General features: G+C 43.9%; 1 protein-coding gene and 1 long non-coding RNA gene across 16 annotated transcripts in view; both read left to right on the forward strand.

The window, feature by feature from the left end:
• Positions 1-680: 680 nt before the first annotated feature.
• Positions 681-1,431, forward strand: LOC117186511. 2 transcript variants are annotated; one of them, XR_004471559.1, is made up of 3 exons: positions 681-998; positions 1,055-1,153; positions 1,212-1,431. It is a non-coding gene; the product is annotated as an uncharacterized LOC117186511 (long non-coding RNA). The 2 variants fall into 2 exon arrangements; XR_004471558.1 differs by having other exon boundaries at positions 683-998; positions 1,046-1,153.
• Positions 1,432-2,922: 1,491 nt separating this feature from the next.
• Positions 2,923-22,056, forward strand: part of LOC117186604 (cerebellar degeneration-related protein 2-like) — a 400,431-nt gene continuing 381,297 nt past the window's right edge. For 4 of the 14 annotated variants that reach the window (XM_033387599.1, XM_033387602.1, XM_033387601.1 and 1 more), the window contains exon 1: positions 2,933-3,084. The gene's annotated coding sequence lies outside the window, so the exon portion shown is untranslated. Of the gene's footprint in view, positions 3,089-22,056 lie in introns of all 14 variants that reach the window. The other 10 variants (XM_033387597.1, XM_033387596.1, XM_033387607.1 and 7 more) reach the window with 8 other exon arrangements.

Here is a 22,056-nt window from a genome sequence, read left to right on the forward strand (position 1 = left end):
TGGTGATCCCATGGGTGTCTTTCCGTGGAGTGAGGTCCATGCGAGGGTTGACCCTGGGCCTTATGAGCACCAGGGTTCAGAGCCAGATCGGTGCTAGTTGGGATATGAATCAACCAAGCCTACGCAACCACCATAGTGGGACGGCCAGGAAGCGTTAAACGAGGCCTGCCAAGGTTTTAACGAGACGGGGGCGGTGGAGACATTAACCTATGAGCCATTTCAGCAGGGGTTCAGCCTGCCTACTCAGGTCATAGAATGCCGACGCCGTCAGCCCACAGTCTAATGTACGTAAGGGGGGTTCCAGTGGGTCGTACGTAACACCTTACTGGTCTCGGTGTTACGGGCGGTATAGTACCTACCAAGGCGCCTATGGCACCGATGGGTCCACTATAAAGGCTTATCCTGGGCATCCCGCGATGGCCGGGAATTTCATCCAGACGATAGTCGCTCGGGTTATACCGCCCCTTCTCGGTATCCAGCACCCCGTTAAAGGGTACGCCGCCGTAGCGCTGGGGTTGGCAGGAGGACAGCTCCGGGACCCGTTGTGTACCCGATGGCCTCAGAAAGCGCCGATGTGCAGTGTGAGCAAATATCCCCATCAGTTCCACTTTGCCACATTCTATAGACCCGCGGTGAGGGGGCCGAAAAGTCGTGGTATACTTCTAGGATGTATGATGCAGCGCCATCTGCCGGTGCTCGTCTTCCTCTACGTGCTACGTAGCAGCACCCTCTGACGGTGGGACACGCCTGCGATGAGTAGGCTATCGCCGTCTTGTAGCCCTGGTCAGCAGCTGTTGCTCTGATCAGGAAAATAGACATACAGAAAAACGTGGAGCTCATCCTAAAGAAGCTGGGGCAACTGGTGCATTATGTCGGGCCTTAAAACGGCCAACCGCATACTCGCGCGGTGCAGGCAACTCAGTTGCCTGACATGGCAACTCCGTCGCCATCCATCTTGGGCCGGTGAGAGGAGGAGAGAAACTCACCCCGGGAGCTTCGTGAGTGATATGAGTGAGTTTGAGTGACAAACCCCGAATTAATTTAGCCATGGCAGATTGCTTTAAAATCCTGATTGACGACCTTCTTGGGTTTGGACACGGTCTGCTCGGGCCAGGAGTCCAGAGTAAAGCTCAGTAGGCATCGCGCCCATAGGGTAAGTATGGGTGGATGTACGCTCGCTTACCGTTGATCACTCTCTCTTTGAGTTATAGCCAGTCACTTCACTCAGTGGCTGCTACCGCCGACTCGGAAGAAAAGAACCGCCAGCCTGGATCGGAGGCGGGCACAACGAGGAGGAGCTCGACCAGCCCTGATAGCCAGAACGGTACCTCGTCAGCCCAGGGCCTATTCCAGCCCCGGCGGCTCCGCAGACACACGGAGCGCGGCGCAAACACAGGAGCAACGGAGGCGCGCGACCGACCCGGGTTTTTTCACACTTTTGTCTACTTTTATGTGTTTGCACATGTCATTAATAATTGAATTTTTATTTTCTGTTCCCATGTCCGTAATGAAAGTCTTCATTGGACCGTACTTTAGAATACAAAATTCGAATATAGCTTTTGCGACTGTTTTTGCGCTTTTATTTGCAATTGGAATGGCTACTAAATATTTTGTTAAATCACATATGTATTAAGGTGACTAATATTGGGCGTATCCATTTATATTATCTGATCGTGCTAATGGACCTTAAGTGTATATTATCACTCTGTCGAAAGCATATGTACATATATTGGTGTGTTTGTAATGATTAGAGCTGATCTTGTCTATTTCGTCGTTTTCGACGTCAGGCATTTAGGACATTTTTTTATGTACTCTTTGATATGACGTCTCATATTTTGCCGATAATAGCGTCTTCTAATTTTTTCTAGTGTTTTGTTATGTTTGTGAGAACTCCTTCAATTGGATCGTTATGATATGTAGACAATATCGCTTTTTGATCACTTTTATTATTTATGTTTGTTATCGTCTTGAGTAGCTCTACTCTTAATGATTTTAATATATTATTGCACACTTTTTTAAATGTATTTATTGAAACTGATTCAAAGACCTTTTCGCTCGGTGGCACTTTGAGTTAGCTGATTTTATGTATACCGGCTTGCCTTTTAAGCCTTTGGAAGAACTGACCTAAGTCGAGAATTCCATTGGTGCACAAATCGCTAATGTCAATTCTTGCTATAACTTTATTTCCTCGCTTGAATAAACATTGAGATTCAGTTATTCTCAAGATCACTACTATTCGTACTTCGTCCTTTCTGATGACTTCATGTGCGTTGGTCTTAGAAGCGTTTACAAGAGATTGCCTAGCCAAATTAGCTTGTTCTTTTCCTACGCTAGATTTATTCTGTTTACTTTGATTTCTTGTAGTGACTTTTAATGCACTTGCAGAAATGTTTTTAAAATCAGTTATTGTGATGCGTGATAATTCATCACTTCGTGAATGAAGAAAGAGCGTTTTTCCGGATGTAATTTAAGGTTGTGTTTCCTACGTAAATCGAAAACATTTGGTAAGTTTTTGATCATATGTTTTTCGGAACAACCGATTACTATTGTGTCATCCATGTACAAGAATGCTTGCGAAAGTTCTAATCCTGAAAATGCTATTGTCATCATTCTTTGAACAGAATTTGGCGCTATTTTTCCTCGAATATTAGTCTAACAGTTTTCTTTCCTACATGTTCTTGTTTGATTCGGTTAACGCGCTGCGCGTCATGCAACATCGCCCCTTGGTCGGTTGGAGGAGGGCTGCGTTTTTGCCTGAGATGCACGCGTAACAACCTTTTGCTGTCAGGAAAACATAGATTTTTGAGAATAAGCATCGAAGTCTGCTGTCTACACCCAAACATCGATGACTTCGATGTTAGCATCGATGTTTCTCCAGCTCTAATCCAAATCATTTTCAGGAATGCCCTAACTTTGTTCCGAATAGTTGTATATTTTGACGTGCAGGATTAGGGCTTTCCAGAAATAAGGGTTGTGTAGGTCTGTGCTCAATTGCATTCAAATTAGTAAAGAATTAAACGGATAATATACGTGATGCAGATATAAAATATATACAACCAAATCGAGCTCCCACTAAACATAAAAGTATGTATGTATTTTATTACTTAGTGATATCTGTCGATGTAACTATTTGAGATATGTTCCGAACAAACTTACATAAATAAGACTAAAAACAAAACAATTGGGATAATGGGAATTTTGACATTAACTACTCGAAGAGTAAGGTTTATTTTATTCGTTCTAATGTACGTACATATGTATGTAAGTACATATATGCATATATGCATAATAGTAGTCTGAAAATCCCAAACACAAGTCTAAGCGATTCTGCGCACGGACATCATGGCTCCGTAGACACAGAACTAGAGCAAAAAATAAAATCGACAAACTCTTAAAAAATTCTACTTTCTGTACCTCTGGCTTTGATGATTTTTTTAGTTTCAAATTGTTAGTAATGACCCCAACAATTTGTAGAAAAGCTTGGGTCGATTTGTCTTTTCGTCTGAAGATTAGTGTATGTATTATCCCTAATGATTGATTGAGATGGATTTTCATCCCCAAAAGAATCATACATATGTATGTACATACATATGTATGTATAGTGGCTAAGCTTAAATGAACCAGAGCACGTTTTACACTTCAAAGTGTTTTAACTTCTAAGTTATTTAATCTACCATTACAAATTAAATGTATACTGATAGACATATGTACATATATTTAAGTTTAATCAAACCAAAATTTTTTTAAAACAGTTTAAAGATACTGCGCTTTTTCATCGCACAGATTATTTGAAACGGAATTCTATGAATTAACAAACATTTCAATTAAACAAAAATTAAAATTAGTTTGCCATTAAAAAATGCTGTTGTCACCTTTTTTATATTGGAGTAAAATAAGATGCTGATTCTGTATTGTTTCCATGCAAATGATCAGACTTTACCCTCGCTTGAATAGGAACACGGCTACTTTTTTTGGAAAAGCGAAAAGAAAGCAAAATATTTCCATTTTACCCGGCACTCGAACAGTTTAGGGATATATGTATGTATGTGTATGTATTAGCTTTGTGTTGGATGGGTATGTGTGTAACACTCATAAGGAAGAGTTTTCGAACACAAACTATACATACACCCAGCGACAAAATAACGAGGGGGAACGTTGTGAGTTGCTGATGCGACCACAACTCTAAATTTATACCCGATACATATGTACATACATACTGTAGTCAGTATGGCTACATTAAGCGACAATGAGTGCGTGCAGGAGAGACACAAAACGTGTTTGAACATGTCGTCGGACGCTGCGTAGCCACTGAAAATTGATTTGTTCCTTTTGGCTATACAAATGATCCGATCTGATCCAGATCTGTTAGATATGGTAATTCTTTATTTTTACGTTGACATGCAATGACTTCATCTTACAAGAGGCGATGCAATTACTGCACCGTCAAGGTGGCCCGTGTGACACCAGCAGAAGGCTGTTACGCGCGGATCCCAGGCAAAACGCAGCCCTCCTCCCGCCCAACCGACCGAGGGGCGCTGCCGCATGACGCGCGGCGCGTTAACCGAATAGACCAATATGCGAGGTAAATTTAAACTAAACACCACTAGGAGAACAAAGCATGCATTCAAAATCCAAATACCACTACAATTACTAATTACTAGAAAGGTGTGTAAGGATTAGTAATTTAATAAGAGGAAGAGAATTAGTGGTGGATATAATATAGTAGAGGGAATTATAATCCGAGCATAAGACCCTAAACGGTTCATGCAAGGAATAATTCGATCTACAAAGTGGAAGGAACAACGGTATAAAATTTCGAGTGAGTCTAATGTGAATCGTGAAGTTTATGCGGCCCAACAGATCAGGGCTGTCTATGTCACACCTTATCAAGTTGTGCACAAAAATCACACCAAGAATTTTTCTACAATTAAGTAAGGATGGGAGGTTTACTAATAGCAGTCTACTAGAGTAAGATGGGAGTCTCACACCCGCATCCCAGTTAAGGCGCCGCAGAGCAAAGAGTAAAAAGTATTTCTGTACTGTTTCTATACGGTCCTGGTGTACTTTGTACCGAGGGCACCATACGTAGGAGCCGGATTTTAAAATCGGACGAACTAGCTAGGTATAGAGAGTCTTTGTTATATAGGAGTCGTCAAATTCCATTGACCACCCTTTATAAACCCAAGCACGCCCGTGGCCTTATTTACCATGGTAGAAATGTGTTCAGAAAACTTTAGCTTGGCGTCTAATATAACACCAGATGTTGCAAGTGCGAAGTTAAAACCTTCTCAAACATTTTAGGAATAGCGGATAACTTTGCTATGCCTCTATAATTTTTTGCGTCAGACTTGCTACCCTCTTCCAGATCAGGGAGAAGCAAGAAGAATCAATAAGAATTTATGATCTTGCGTTTTTAGTTTTCTCGTATTGTGGAGATAATGTTTTTTACCCCCGATCGGCCGACTAATTATTTCGAATTAAATAAAACTCGGCGCAGAAATAAAATTACGATATGTACTTTAATGCGTGATATCCAAATTGCAAGTGTGGCTTGCCTGCCCTTTACATTGCCGCTCCGATCGTTAAGCGCAGCTTCGCAAAGCGGAGATAGCAAAGAGCGAGCTGGCAGAGAGCGTTTAGCAGGGAAAGCAAGCGCAAACCTGTTACAAAATTCGAGTAACATAGACATAAATGACAAACATGATAAGCGGCTGAGGGCTAAGAATTAGGTGCTAGGTGGCAAGCAGCTAATCGGCTGGGTTCTGCTCCGAACATTCACCCCTCGTTGGAAGGCAAAGGCTTTCAAGAGATCCATCCTGAAGGGGGGAACCGCTATTTTTCCACCGGCCCTCTTGAAGATGCTTGCTTGGGCGCGGCTGGCGGCTACCCTGGGATGATCGTCGAATGCAGCAATCGGCGCTTCTTTACGAAGGTGGCTTGTCGAGAGTACATCTTGATCATCGGGAACCTCTGTAATTGCATAGAATGGCGGGAAATTTAGCAATGTAGAAATTTCAAATGTTGAAATTGGAATTTCATTTAGCGTGGATATGTAGGATTTTGTTATATCAGAAAGTTCACGCTGCAGTTCCTGATTCTCCAATCGCAATTTTTCCACTTTCTCCTGGCACTTGAGGAGCTGCTTTCTGCAATGCTGTGAACATTGCATGTTCATTATGTACTTTAATGCGTGATATCCAAATTGCAAGTGTGGCTTGCCTGCCCTTTACATTGCCGCTCCGATCGTTAAGCGCAGCTTCGCTCGGCAGACGTCGGTAGGCAGACGGAAAGCGGAGATAGCAAAGAGCGAGCTGGCAGAGAGCGTTTAGCAGGGCAAGCAAGCGCAAAGCTGTTACAAAATTCGAGTAACATAGACATAAATGACAAACATGATAAGCGGCTGAGGGCTAAGAATTAGGTGCTAGGTGGCAAGCAGCTAATCGGCTGGATTCTGCTCCGAACATTCACCCCTCGTTGGAAGGCAAAGGCTTTCAAGAGATCCATCCTGAAGGGGGGAACCGCTATTTTTCCACCGGCCCTCTTGAAGATGCTTGCTTGGGCGCGGCTGGCGGCTACCCTGGGATGATCGTCGAATGCAGCAATCGGCGCTTCTTTACGAAGGTGGCTTGTCGAGAGTACATCTTGATCATCGGGAACCTCTGTAATTGCATAGAATGGCGGGAAATTTAGCAATGTAGAAATTTCAAATGTTGAAATTGGAATTTCATTTAGCGTGGATATGTAGGATTTTGTTATATCAGAAAGTTCACGCTGCAGTTCCTGATTCTCCAATCGCAGTTTTTCCACTTTCTCCTGGCACTTGAGGAGCTGCTTTCTGCAATGCTGCGTCAAGTTTTGGTACTCCAGCGTTGTGGGTCGAAAATCGTCAATAGAGATGCGAGAGGAATTTTCAAAAGCGGCTAAAACTGAACGCTTATTCCCCGAGCTATTAATGCTTCCTGACACTTTCCAACCACGTTATGTCTCCTGCAATGTTGGCAATTGGTGTGATAGTCAAATCTGTCCGACGCACATTAACTCGAAGAATAAACCAGCATCCATCAACAGATCGACACGTTGGGGCTTGGAGAAATTAGGATCAGCTAGTCCTAGATTATTCGGCATTGGACATCTATATGTACAGACTTGACCGAAGGTAGAATAGAATCTCCGATACCGGAGATGTTAACATTGCAACTGCAACTGATTAGCAAGTCTGGATGTATGTTATAAAGTTTGCCTGCGATGCAGAATCCAAAATGGCACGACATGGAATAAGAGCTCCATAACGATCTGTTACATGGACGAGGGCAGTAGGTAGCAACACGTTCTGGCTAGGCAGAGATTTCGAACTCGAGAGGGGAGGGCTAGTAAATTTTATTGATACTAGGGCACTCGCAGGATCATGCTGGGTCGATTCCGTGCTCGGCGACGGCAACTCAGCATCTGTGCTCGACTGCATGTGGAGCAGTGTGTGATGCTTGGCTTGGCAATTCCTACATGTCCCTGAACTGCAGCGTTGCAATGAAGGCCATTGCCTTTGTTGAGGCAATTTAGACATAAATGGCGCTTCTTCACCTCCTTGTATCGAGAAAAAGCGGGGAGATCTAGAAATGCCTGGCATCGGGATATGTAGTGATCGGAGGATTTGCAATACTTGCATGTGTAGTTACTATGATCATTAATGGCAGTGATTAGGGTGCTAGGTTTATTATCTTCCACCTGCTGGCTAGGAATTGTTACCATAGCCGATCCCAAATTTTCCAGCATCCGAAGTCTCGCTTCCAAGAACGAGGCCATGTTTAACCACTGAGGCAATCTTAAGGTCGGCAAGTTCTCTTCCCATTTCTCCTTTGTTTTGTGGTCCAGTTTCGTGCCTATAATGTAGATCAGCAACCCATCCGGGATCTCCTGCGGGGTTGCCAAGGTCTGAAGAGCACGCAAGTGTGAATTGATTTTGTCGCTGAGCGCGCGCAAGCCGATAGCCGAGCCCTTCTCCACCCCTTGCAGCCCGAAAATAGCCTTAACGTGTGCCTGAAAATGTAACAGTTTATTATCGAATCGAAACTTTAATAAATTCAACGCCTTGTCGTAATTTTCCTCAGAAAGCTCCAAGGAACGAATCGTATCCAGCGCAGCATCATCAGACATCCACGAAGATATTGGAATTTTTCGATGATTGGTTTACGATGGTGTTTGTGCACCATTGTCGAGAACATCGAGTGGAATTCTGGCCAATCCATGTACATAGTTGCCACCAAATCGAGGAAGCTGCAACTCGGGCATTTGAAAACGGCCTATAGTATTATAGGCGAGCAAGGACGAATTCTCCTCGAGAGTATGCCGAGCCGTTGAATGCGCAGCATTAACCGTAGGACCAGCCATCAACTCCCGCGACAGTCTGGACCTGACCTGCACATAAATATTCGAAACTCCAGTCGGGCATCATGGGCTAGCTGCAGCAAATCCAGCCTTTCAAGGCTCGTTTGAGCGGCATCGAAATCCGCATTCATTCGCTCGATTTGCTCTAAGCGAGCTTAAAGTTCTGCCTCATCTAACTCGGCAAGCTCTTCCTTGGTGAGAAAGCGATCCATGGCCTTTAGTTGGCGCGCGATGGACTCGGCCTTGTGCTTGTATAACTCTACATCACTCGGCATTGCTGCGTTTGCGACATTGGTAGGCTCAGGTGCTGCCATGTTGAGGTTTTAAAAGAGTCACTCAGCACGACAGCAAGACACCCTGTATACGTATAAATGTGGGAACCGCGAGCAAAGGGATTACAGCTAATGCGTTTAGCTGTGCGGCTGTGCGAGCTGTCTGATTCCGCTTGTGTGTTTTTTTATTTTAATTGGTTTTATTAAGCATTGAATCCGTACATTGCATATATCGTATCTTAACAACACAGGTAAATAATATTAAGGAGACCAAACCTATTGCTTAATGCAAGAGGACTTATAGAAATATAATATAGTATAATATATAGTAATAATAAAAAAAAGTAATATTATAATATTGGGAGGGAAACTTATAGTTGGCCAAAAGTTTTGGCAAAGCCCAATCTCTTCAATCGTCTCAAAGGTCAGGCAGGTAGTAAACGTCTCGCGGGTTACTTCGGTGTCTAATCAGCCTGTCACTGTATCTGCTGGTGTGCCTTCCAATCTGCTCCTCTACTGTATGCAGATTCAAGTCCCGATGTAGGGTGGAGCCTCGCACGTACCAGGGGCAGTTCGTTATTTGCCGCATGGCGCGATTCTGCAGGACCTGTATCCGTTTGTAGTTCGTTTTTGCAGCTATACCCCAAATCTGCACGCCGTAGAGCCAGATCGGGGCTACACAGTGTACAAATGCAAAGTTATGACATTTCATCGTTCTAGCCCTTTGTTGGCTCCTTACACCCTATTTGGTGGTTCTCTTGAGAGAATTACCCTGGTGGATGATCTGGGTGTTATGTTAGACCCCAAGTTAAAGTTTTCCGAACACATTTCTACCATGGTAAATAAGGCCATGAGCGTGCTTGGGTTTATAAAGAGGTGGTCAAAGGAATTTGACGACCCCTATATAACAAAGACTCTCTATACCTCGCTTGTTCGTCCGATCTTAGAATACGGCTCCTGTGTATGGTGCCCTCAGTACAAAGTACACCAGGACCGTATAGAATCAGTACAGAAAAACTTTGTACTCTTTGCTCTGCGGGGCCTTAACTGGGATGCGGGTGTAAGACTCCCATCTTACTCTAGTAGACTACTATTAGTAAACCTCCCATCCTTAGTTAACCGTAGAAAAATGCTTGGTGTGATATTTATGCACAACTTGATCAGGGGTGACATAGACAGCCCTGATCTGTTGAGCCGCATAAACTTCACGATTCCTATTAGAATGACTAGAAATTTTATACCGTTGTTCCTTCCACTTTGTAGATCGAATTATTCCTTGCATGAACCGTTTAGGGTCTTATGCTCGGATTATAATTCCCTCTACCATATTATATCCACCACTAATTCTCTTCCTCTTATTAAATTATTAATCCTTACACACCTTTCTATTAATTAGTAACTGTAGTGGTATTTGTACTTTGATTGCATGCTTAGTTTCTTAGTAAGTTTAGTACTAATTTTCCTCGAATGTTAGTCTAATAGCTATCTTTCTTGCATGTTCGCGTTTGGTTCGGCTACGCACCGCGCGTCATGCGGCAGCGCCCCTCGGTCGGTTGGGCGGGAGGAGGGCTGCGTTTTGCCTGGGATCCGCTCGTAACAGCCTTCTGCTGGTGTCACACGGGCCACTTGACGGTGCAGTAGCTGCATCGCCTCTTGAAAGATGCAGTCATTGCATGTCAACGTCCACAAAAAATATAAACTGCTCTTTTGGCTCTCAGTGACATGGTGCTTCTTCTGTTCATCAGCCACCGCAATTGCTGCATTCTTTGCCCACATTTACGAGCTGTAGCTTTCATGTGTGGTCCAAAAGTAAGACGCTTATCAAGGGTGATACCGAGATACTTTGCTTGCTCTGGTTGGTCCAAAGTTACGCCTTCATACTCTATGGGTGGGGTGTTGTCTATGAGCGCTTTCAGGGTGAAGCATGGATTGCTGGTCTTCAGTGGGTTGACTTTTAGATTCCATCTATTGCACGAAGCTGCCAAAGAGTGGAGGTACTCCTGGAGTCCATCTGCTGCTTCAAGGCGGCATTTAGAGCTGTAGAGCAGTGCTATATCGTCCGCGTAAGTAGCAAGTAGAGCCTTACGGGGAACCTCCATATGGTGCTCGCTTGGGGCGGGTAGATCTGCGGTATAAATTGAGTAGAACAGCGGGCCAAGGACGCTGCCCTGTGGAACTCCAGCTCTCATTTGGCAAGGGGTTGAATAGGTGTTCTTGCACCTGACCATAAACTGACGTCCTTCCAAGTATGATCGTAGGACTCCGTAGTATGGTGCTGGGAAGAGTTTTTTAATTTTGCTCAGTAGGCCGATATGCCAAACTCTATCGAATGCTTGCCTCATATCAATGAAGACTGCATTGCAGTATTCTAGATTATCGATGGCCTGTAGGATGTGCCTTGCCAATCTATGGACTTGCTCCACTGTGCCGTGTCCCTCCCGAAAGCCAAACTGATGATCCGGCAAGATACGGCATTCCTTGATGATGCCACCAAGACGATTGGCAAGAAGCCTTTCCCAGACCTTAGATAAGGAAGACAAGAGACTTATTGGCCGATACGACTCAGGGTTTTCCTCCGGTTTTCCAGGCTTATGGATCATCAGGATTGTTGCTATCTTCCACTGCTTGGGGAAAAACTGCACCCTTAACATGGCGTTAAAAATGAGCGCTATGTAGAGTATCGCCCGTGTAGGTAATGCCTTCAGTGTGGAATTGCACACTCTGTCAATGCCAGGAGCCTTCTTCCTCGGTAGGGACTTGATGACTTCTACAATCTCCTCAACCCTGACTGGTTTAATGGGTAAGGCCATTTGTAGAGGTGCTTGCAGACTATCTCGGGTCTCTCTGAACTGTGCCTCCGTGGCGAATTGGTAATGGGTGAACCTGTCCTCTAAATAATGTGCAAACGAATTGGCCTGCTCTTCTTCGTTTCTGGCAAGATCGCCTTTAGGACACCGGATAGGAACCTGTCTTAACGGTTGTCTCTTAAGAGATTTAGTGGTCTTCCAAAGCGAATATCCAGCATCCACGGTGTAATCCATGGAAGCAAGCTTTTGTTCAAAGAAGTTGCTTCGAAGTTCTCTTAGTGTGAAACGAAGTTGCTTGGCAGCCCGGTTCCATAGAATTCGGTCCCATGGGTCTTGAGATCGGATTGCGCGTCTTCGAAGTCTCCTTTTTTGTGACAAAAGCTGTCTGGCCTCTCTTGTAAGAACTATTCCATAGGCGGCGCTTGTCGGTTGATGCGAAGGCGTTGAGGCAGCTGCCTCAGCCATCCACAGCCATCTCGATATCTTCCTCAGAGTTTAGCGTGACGTTCAGTTGGATCGACCTCTCCAAATGTTGCCTAAAGGCGAGCAGATCAGTGTGCTTGGTGACTAGACGAGGGCTTGGATTTTCTATAATGCCATCTGTGTCAATGCTGATGACTAGGGCCAGATGGTCGGAGTCCAGATCCCAGCTCTGACTTATTGTTGCTCTTGGATCCGGAATACCATGATGCACTGCGAAGTCTATGCAGGACGGCGTGTGATTGAGTACATATGGATACCTGGTTGGTGATCCAGTTGCAAGGATCTTCGCGCCAGTGGCAGAGATGGCTTCCGCTAGCTCTCGTCCCCTAGGGGAATTGTAAGTGTCTCCGCACAGCCAGTGTCGGGCATTCCAGTCACCACCAACCAAATACCTTTGCCCGCAAGCACGGAGTGCGTCGAAGTAATGTCTTTCCTCAATCCTGACTCTGGGAGGGCAGTAAATGGCGCCTGAACTCAACATCGCCCAGTCCTGTGGCTACTTTTACTGCTGACATTTGCATGCTGCGTGTCTCAATGACCCTTTGTGGAAAATGGTGAAGCGAGGTCCTCACTAAAACCGCCACTCCACCAACGCTATTATTATTCCGCGATGGCTTGAAGGCTGGATAGAAGGAATATCCATGGATTTTTACAGCTACCCCTCTTTTAATCCTGATCTCCGTCAAAAGAAGAATGTCAACGCTGTTGTTGTGCGCGAAGAGCTCAACTTCTTTTACTTTCCCTGAAATGCCGCTAGCATTCCAGATGAGAACCTTTAGTGGATTCATTGAGAGGCTGAAACGTTGTTCTGGAAGTGACGATTAGATCCAGCCCATTGCTTAATCGTGTTGGCCAATTCAAAAACTATTTTTTCAAGTTTTTCAAGGCGTTGATTGGCTTGACTATTATGCTGCTGCTGTTCTTGCTGCTGTTGCTGTAGCCACGTAAGAAACTGCTGCTGTTGGAGCTGTTGTTGCCATTGCTGAAATTGTGCCTGCTGATGTTGCAGCAGCGCACGAACTTCATGTGAATTTTGTTGCTGATTACTCAATCCTTGTTGCTGAGATATCTGATGAAAACGACGCTGTGCAGGTCCATCTTTGCGAGGTATTGCATTTGAATTACCTTTTGCTACGGCAGCATAGGAGGCTCCTGTATTACTTCTGGTTCCTGGCAAAGGTTGATGCTGGACAATATTTCGCTGGTGTTGCTGTATTGTTGGTCTATTAGCCCCTTTTTTGTGGCTAGACTGCAAGGTAGGAAACTGTTGCCGGTCTCCAGGGAGTGTGGCAGAGTAAGCATATGCCACTTGGTTGTTTAAGGGGACATGACTCGTCCGGTTTGTATTAATTGCCTTCTTTGCGGATCCCATTGATCGGCGTAGAAACTCCTGGTACCATTGGCATCCTTTGTAACTGGCCATATGGCTTCCAAAGCAGTGAATGCAGGTTGGGTGTGCGTCTAAGGGACGAGTGCATTGTGAGGTTTGGTGATTTTCACCACATCTGGCACAATTGGGATGTCGGCGGCAGTATTTAGCTGTGTGGCCGTAACCATGGCATCGACGACATTGTGCAATCTCTGTAGATTTTCTCATCTTTTCAATCCTTATTTTTTGGCGGCAAAGGGTCCTGACTTGGTAAATTTCGTTAATTTTTACACAAGGCTTAATATTAATGAAGAAAATATTAAGTTTTTCGTCCTTGTTAGTCCTTGAGCTTGGATTATGGATATGAAGGACCTCGAAGCCCAACATTTTAAACTCGGCGGTAATGTCATTGTTTAGTGTGCTATGATGAAGGTCTCTTCCTACAATTCTATGAGGCTTTTCAGTCTGCATTTGGTATGTGTGGAATTCTATTCCTATGGCATCCAAACAATCCACAATTGCTCTATAGGTATCACTGTCTTTTGGGAGGATTCTGACCGTTCCCCCTTGGTTAGCTTTGACGACAACGTTATTCAGATTTGCAACTTCCCTTATGAGATCAAATAGGTCATTTAAGTTGCTAATGCTGACAACTATTTGTGGTGGTTTTGGAGAGCCCTTAAGCTGATTACCAGAGCTCGCTGTTCCTCCTTGCAGACCCTGGTCTGTATTAACTGCGTCATGAAGTTGGTAATTTTTAGCGTCTGCATCTACAATCATCCGAACTTCCTCATCCTCACTATCACTTGGGATGTCCGTGTCAAGAGTGGCAAATCTGTTGTTGCAGTTTGCCTGTTTGCTTGTAGTGGGGGGCGAGCGGCGATCCCGGCCGCCGCTCCCTCGTTTTGGGTTAGAAGTGGGTGACAAAGTCTGATTGTCTCTTCTTTTGCCCGATCTCCGTTTTTGGGCATCCAGCAATCGTTCGGCAGCAGCGCTGATTGTTTTTGCCTCTGGGCATATCGATATGGTGGGTTCTTGGGTTCTATCAGTTCTTAGTGCAGGGCAGATACTGCTTATTGTAGCAGTAGCCATGGTGTAGGTGGTGTTGCTGGTAGCACTAGTGAATGTTACTGTTGTTGTGGTTTCTGTGCATGTAGAGCGTTCAGCCTCTGAACGGTACTCAGCACGAATCTCACAAGGTAATTTGCCTGATATTAGAAGCATTCTCTCATGATCAGTCCGCTTATTTCTAAGCCGAGAGTCAGATAAAATGTTCTCATTCATTCTATAGTTGTATTCTTCAATTTACCAATATTAAAGAAATGGAGCAGGGAGAGATCACATTAGCTGATAAGCGAAGTTTTTATTGCCCCTCTTGTGCGGCTGTGCGCAGAGTGAGGGGAATGTCTTGTCCGAAGGGCAGTGAATTCAGTTGTATAAACCTTCACTAATTGTTTTTTTATTTTGTCCAATTGCCGACACTGCGCGAAGCAGCGCCCGAAGTTACTATGTATGCTATTTTTAGCACACAAGAGAATGCACCGCTAAAGCAGATTAGAGAAAATAACTTTGCACAAGCGCGACACAACCGATCTCTGTGAAAGTTGATTAAAGACTCTCCGCTTGTGTGTATTAGTGAGTTCACTGCACTGCGCTGACCGAATTGTCGCGACAGGGAAACGAATAGCCAGCAATGCGTGTATGTACGAATGTATCAGCACCAAATTGTGCCTAAGCGCCGAAAATTTGCTAAGGCTAATGAATGTCGATCGCGAACGATTATTAATTGACACTGCAATTCAGGAATCACGTCGGGGTCACCAAATTTTATTTGGAGATAATGTTTTTCATTCCCAATCGTCCGACTAATTATTTCGGCCGAAACTCGGCGCAGAAATAATATTACGATATGTACTTTAATGCGTGATATCCAAATTGCAAGTGTGGCTTGCCTGCCCTTTACATTGCCGCTCCGATCGTTAAGCGCAGCTTCGCTCGGCAGACGTCGGTAGGCAGACGCAAAGCGGAGATAGCAAAGAGCGAGCTGGCAGAGAGCGTTTAGCAGGGCAAGCAAGCGCAAAGCTGTTACAAAATTCGAGTAACATAGACATAAATGACAAACAAGATAAGCGGCTGAGGGCCAAGAATTAGGTGCTATTTGGCAAGCAGCTAATCGGCTGGGTTCTGCTCCGAACACGTATCTTTAAAATTTTGGATACCACAGATTCTCGTCCTTTGCTGTGGCGGAAGGCGGTGAGCGAAATTTTAAAATACACTTGTGCAAGTTCGATATCACAGGAGTGTGGATACAAAATTTGATTGCTCTAGCTCTTATAGTCTCTGAGCACTAGGCGCTCATAGGGACGGACAGACGGACGGAAAAACGGACAGACAGACATGTCTCAATCTACTCGGCTATTAATGCTGATCAAGAATATATATACTTTATGGGGTCGTAAACAAGGAAGCGTTTGGACGTTACACACATCCATTTTCACCACAAATCTAATATACGCCTATACTCATTTTGAGTATAGGGTATAAAACGCCGCACTCTGATATTATATGAATTTTTTACTTCTCCAGCGTGGGGTTTCCTTAAATCTTATTCGATTCGTCTAATTTTTCCAAATAACAGTTTTTTTTAACGGTCATTTAGTAATTTGATCGAACGAAGGAAGCAAATTCAGTAAAATTATAAAAACGATTTCTTCAACAAAACCTAGATTTTTTCCAATATGTTATTTTGTTGTGGTACCCCGCTTGCCTTTTATTACACATTTTACGCTATTGGGCATCCAATCGTATAAAACCTTCAGATATTCATCCGTTATATCCTTATATGATCATGAAATTTTTATTGACAATTTCACTATAGAATGGACCGCCCATCTTTCGCTGGTGGGGTTCTGATTGCAGTCAAATTTGATTTCTCTTCTGAGTTATTCCCATTCAATAACATCCATGGAATTGAACTTGTTGCAGTCAAAGTTTGTGTTGGCTCGGCAATTCTTTATTTAACCTGCTCCTACATTCCTCCCAGGTCTGATACTGAGGTTAACTTAAACTAACCTCCCATTTCTTTCTTGGTTGTCTTGCGATGACGCTAAATTGTTGTTTCCCAATTGCCACATTGACTTTATCAATAGGCTAACAGATATTTCCCTTGTCCAAATTAATGCCGTTCAAAACATTAGGGTATCCAGAGCAAGTACAATATAATTTCCTGAAGATCCTTACCATCCAGCTCTGTCGATATCCCTTGAGGGTACCCGATCTCGTGGTGCTGACAGTTTCATGGCTCCTTGCCGCATAAACAGTTTTCGCAAAACAAACTATCGATTCAAATCTACATCTCTCGCTTGTTGATTGGTCGTTTCTTTATTCATTACCGAACTGTTAACTCGTTTATAGCTCTATTTACGCCGCCCTTAATACATTTGTTCCTGAAATCATTGTACCTTGTAATGGCCAGTGAAACAAAACCAGATTAAATTCCCTAACAATTCCCCAGATACCAAAACAGATTCAAAACACGAGCCAACTTGATTAGTTCAAACACCAAGGCTTTAGAAACAGGGCACAGGGAAACAAGGCTCGAATGTTCTCTTTCGTCTCTCGAGACCGAACTTCCATGGAAGGGTCCCGTTAAAGCTCGTCTGTGCCGCTTAAGCCGACAGCGACGGTGGCCAAAACTCTTCGGTTGCGCCGGTGCAATTAGTGCCAAATTCCAGTGCAATGTCCACGTGTCCCTGTCCCCTATTACATAATACCCAATTACATATCTGCAAGCCGTGATCAGCCGTGCTATATTGTGTGGTGAAAGTGCAAAGTGCTACGTGTAGAAAAAGAAGGTGAATATCGAGTAAATTAGGTTTGGAAAATTCGCTGACTTCAGAATCTATTACAGAATCTCTTGGTCACTGGAGGTCTGCCGTGCTTTGGCGCTCTCACGCCTAACACCGCCCTCAAATTACTAGTGTTTCCGTTGTACGGACGATCTGCATCGACCCTTGAATGCCCTCTAATCTCGTCAAGCGAGATGCAAGTTAACATCTTTGAGTCGTGAGTACAAACATACCCGCGAAATAGCAGGATATAGCAGCGGTGCAGCGCGATGAAAGGGAGAGCGTGATAACTCACACGCCAAGAGCGAGCTTTCGGTCAAAGAGAATTCGAGTCTATACGTGCGTATGCACACACCTATAAACGCGCACCAATTTGATCACAGATATCCTCTTTGCCTTTGTTTTATTCTTACTTTTGGTTCATTTCCTAATCAATTTAATGATAAAGAACCACGATTCTGTCAAAGTACATAGCGCCATTGATACATCGAGTGTAATAATGAAGCGGTAGTAACGTTAGGGGCCATGCCAACATCGTTCCATGCGGTGCCGAAGGTAGGGTGGGTATAGAGGAACTAGTGATCACGTACAGCTATGATCACTAAATTAAAATACGCGACTACCGGATTCCTTCTTGCCATCTATGCCGATCGGGGATTGAGTATGTTTGTTTTTTTTTTTTTTTTCTATTAAAGTAGAGTCTGTTTTGGTGCACTTAATTTTTATAATGTGTCGAGCACAAGGCAGTATAGGGATAGGAAAGACCCCCGACCCCATCCGGCGAGCTGAGCCCAGAGCGCAGTTCCCCGATTCCCTTTCCTGCCGAGTCTGTAACCTGTAACCTGGTTCTCCAAGTATTTATCATACTTAAAAAACAATTAATCCAGGTTCTATAAAAAGTACCTCTCAGTTCTTTACCGTAAATAGTCAGTATTAAGAGGCTTGCCCGTAAAATAAGTTCCATGGGCTGCCGCTAACGCTAGGGTCGTTTCTATGCGCGGCCAGGCAACAGAGACAGGTTGTTTGGTTTCCCCACTCCAATCCCTCACCAAGCCAGCGTCGCTGCGACGTTTAGTCTTGGCTCAGCAGCCGTCAGCGATGGATCTTCCTCATGCGTCTCCCGCCAGCTGCGAGTTGCGGACTGTTATTCGTTTCCTGGCCGCTAACGGTGAGGAACTGTGGGCAGACTTGACTTTTCCTGTCACAATCCATTCCAGTTTTGTGTTTTGTAGCAACGGGCCTCCGATCCTTAGCTGCTGTTGATCTGGTAGCAGCAATGAATAGTAATGCTCGGCTCCGATTAGCATGTCGATTTTGCCAGGCTTATGGATGTGTGGATCTGGCAGTGAGATATCGCTTGGTACGTTTAAGCTCTCTGAATCGAGTGCCTGAGCTGGTTGATCAGCTATTATCTGTGGTAATACGAAAGCTTCAATTCTTTGCGTAAAACCATTGTGATTTCATGAGCACATTTACTCGTGCTCTGCTGGCCTTTGATTGACCTCCAATTCCTTCGATCCGTAATGTTGCGTCTTTTAGTTTGAGTAACAACATTGAAGCCATTCGTTCAGAGATCAAGTTTTTTTAGTGATCCTGAATCTAGCACTGCTCGGAAATTAGCAGCCTGCCCGTTGTTGGCTTCTACTGCCACCTTTGCTGTGGCCAGTAGATTGTAACTATTGTTACTTGCTGCACCAACCGTCGATGCTCGTCGGTAGCTGCGCCCGATGCTTTTCCAGATGAAATATCGTGTTGTGCTTCATTTCGCACTTGAAGCAGTTTCGACCTGGGCTACGTTTGTCTTGTGTTTCGTTCTAAAAAAATTAACGCACATTTTTTGTTTTTGTACCCAATTTAGTCGTTCCGATGGAGATTTTGAGCAAAATTCTTCGCATCCGTAGAGCCAATGGCCTGCCTTCTTGCAGAATGTGCATAAAGGTGCTCGTGCTCTCCTTGATCCTGGTGGCTTTTTACTGGTTCCTAGAACTCGAATTCTTTTCTCTAAGAACTGAACCATCGTGTCCAACGCCTGAATGTCCTTTGAGCTTCCCAATGATTGCTCATACAAGGCCTTATTTGTAACATCCAGTTTGTTTCTGATAATGGCAATCAATATTGGATCCCATGTCGTAACGTTTTTCTTACATGTTGTACGTAAGTCTTCACGAAAATTTACATATTCATCCGTATTGTCTGTATCGCGAAGCTTGGAGTCGTTTTTGTTGAAACGATTCCACGCATTTTCGATTGCCGATATTTTGGCTTGAAAGTAAGAGGCCTTTTGCTTTTTTTCCTCCCGTGAGGGATTTGTGGACGTTGACATGCAATAACTGCATCTTTCAAGAGGCGATGCAATTACTGCACCGACAAGTGGCCCGTGTGACACCAGCAGAAAGCTGTTCCGCGAGCATGCAGGAAAGATAGCTGTTAGACTAATATTCGAGGAAGATTAGCACGAAAGTTTCTAAGAGAACTAGACATGCATTCAAAATAAACATAAAAATACCACTACAATTACTAATTACCATAGCTCGCAAACAACGGTCAACACTTTTTTCCTTTGCTGTCTCGTCACTGACAAAACAGAAAAAGACCACGCAGACACGGTCTCTCACTGAGCAGAACACTTTTTGTCTCTTCGCTTGTGTTATGTGTTTCGTGTTTTCGGTTGAGCCCGACACTCGATCGTGTCTCACAATAACAACTTAGAGAGACACTTTGGTCAAGCGCTCACAGCAAAAGTGTCTTTAGACGAGCAGAACCAAAAAGTGTCTGAGTAAACGAACATTTTCGTTTTACCTTTCACGATTCATTTTAAGCTCCAATAGTCAAACCGTATAGAATTAACAAAAATTGATCGTTGCTATAAGCATCACACGTACAAGCACGCATACATACGCAAAAGACACTTTTTTCGTTCGCTCGCGACAAGATGCTCAGTGAAAAACAGGAACAAAAGAGAAGTGAAAAAATCTGTCTTTGCTTGAGCGAAGAGCGAGTTGAGCAATAACAGATTTGATCGGGTCTTTTCAGTCCCTTTTCTCAATGTGTCCGTCAATGAGAGGTTTTTATCAGACACGCCGAAAGTGTCAACCGTTATTTGCGAGGTCTGCTAATTACTAATTACTAGAAAGGTGTGTAAGGATTAGTAATTTAATAAGAGGAAGAGAATTAGTGGTGGATATAATATGGTAGAGGGAATTATAATCCGAGCATAAGACCCTAAACGGTTCATGCAAGGAATAATTCGATCTACAAAGTGGACGAACAACGGTATAAAACTTCGAGTCAGTCTAATAGGAATCGTGAAGTTTATGCGGCTCAACAGATCAGGGCTGTCTATGTCAGCCCTGATCAAGTTGTGCACAAAAATCACACCAAGCTTTTTTCTACGGTTAACTAAGGATGGGAGGTTTACTAATAGCAGTCTACTAGAGTAAGATGGGAGTCTCACACCCGCATCCCAGTTGAGGCCCCGCAGAGCAAAAAGTAATAAGTATTTCTGTACTGTTTTTATACGGTCCTGGTGTTTTGTACTGAGGGCACCATACGTAGGAGCCGGATTTTAAAGTCATTAATAAATAGTGTAAAAAGTAAGGGGCCGAAGAAACCGTTACTGGTGAAGAGAGGGAGTTTTTAAAGAGGACTCTTTCAGACCTGGAACAAAGGTAGCTAGAAATCCATGTCAGGAGGTTGGGCGGAAGCCCTAAAAGATCAAGTTTATGCGCTAGAAGGGAATGGTTTACAGAGTCAAATGATTTACTAAAGTCGGTGTAAATAACATCCGTCTGTAAGTTACGTTGAAAGCCTTTAATAATGAAAGAGGTAAACTCTAACAAGTTTGTGGTGGTTGATCACCGCCTTATAAATCCATGCTGAGTTGGAGATATAAATGACTTGCAGAGGTGTTGCAAGTGCGGAGTTAAGACTTTCTCAAACATTTTAGAAATAGCGGATAACTTTAATATACCTCTAAAATTTTTTGCATCAGACTTGCTACCTTTTTTATGGAGAGGAATTATAAACGATTCCTTCCAGATCGGAGGGAAGCAAGAATAATCAATGGACAGGGTTAATAATTTAAGCAAGGGTCCACACAGTGCCTTGGCGCAGTACCTGAGTGCACAACCTGGATCCCCGTCTGGACCCGGTAAAAACACCGGCTTAACTTGTCGAAGATCATGAAGTAAAGAACATTCATTTATCAAGGGACTGAAAATGACGTACAAACTTGGTAATCCGTACGGGTACGGATGACCAGAGTAGCTTTCCTCAGAATCGGTCGTCCGGAACAATTGGGCAAAAAGATCGACAATTCCCTGATCATTATTTGCCGACTTATTACGAAATGAAAACGAGGATGGTAAACGTTCTACGCTTACTGTTTACGAAGCAGTAAAACTTTTTAGGGTCCTGAGAAAACTTATCTTGCATCGAGATAGGTAGTTCTTATAGCATTGAGCATTAAGAACTGAAAAGTTTGACTGAGCTATTAAATAGCGGGAGTGAGAAATAGGAGAACCAACTTCTTGAAATTTTTTATAATGTCTTGGTTTTAAGTTTTTTAGACTGGATAACTCTTTGGTAAACCAAGGGGGCTTCCAGATCTAATCGGACAAGAAAGCGGGACACAAGAATCAAAAAAATAACCCTAGAGCATTGTAAAAAATGTTTGTGCCTTGTATGACATCAGTGCACAAGTACAAAGCGGACCAATCACAATCCGTAATGAGGCTATTAAGCTTCTCAAACTCAGAAGAAGCGGACACGTCCAGGTAGCCTATTCGACCGATCCAATACAGTTGGTCCTATATCTAGCGACACTTCGAAAGTAGGATGGTAGGCGTCTTCAGGTCACTAACCGGAAGGGCTCGGGTTAACAACACCATGGTCGG

Source organism: Drosophila miranda, chromosome XR, assembly GCF_003369915.1.
Source record: "Drosophila miranda strain MSH22 chromosome XR, D.miranda_PacBio2.1, whole genome shotgun sequence".
Lineage (NCBI taxonomy): Eukaryota > Metazoa > Arthropoda > Insecta > Diptera > Drosophilidae > Drosophila > Drosophila miranda.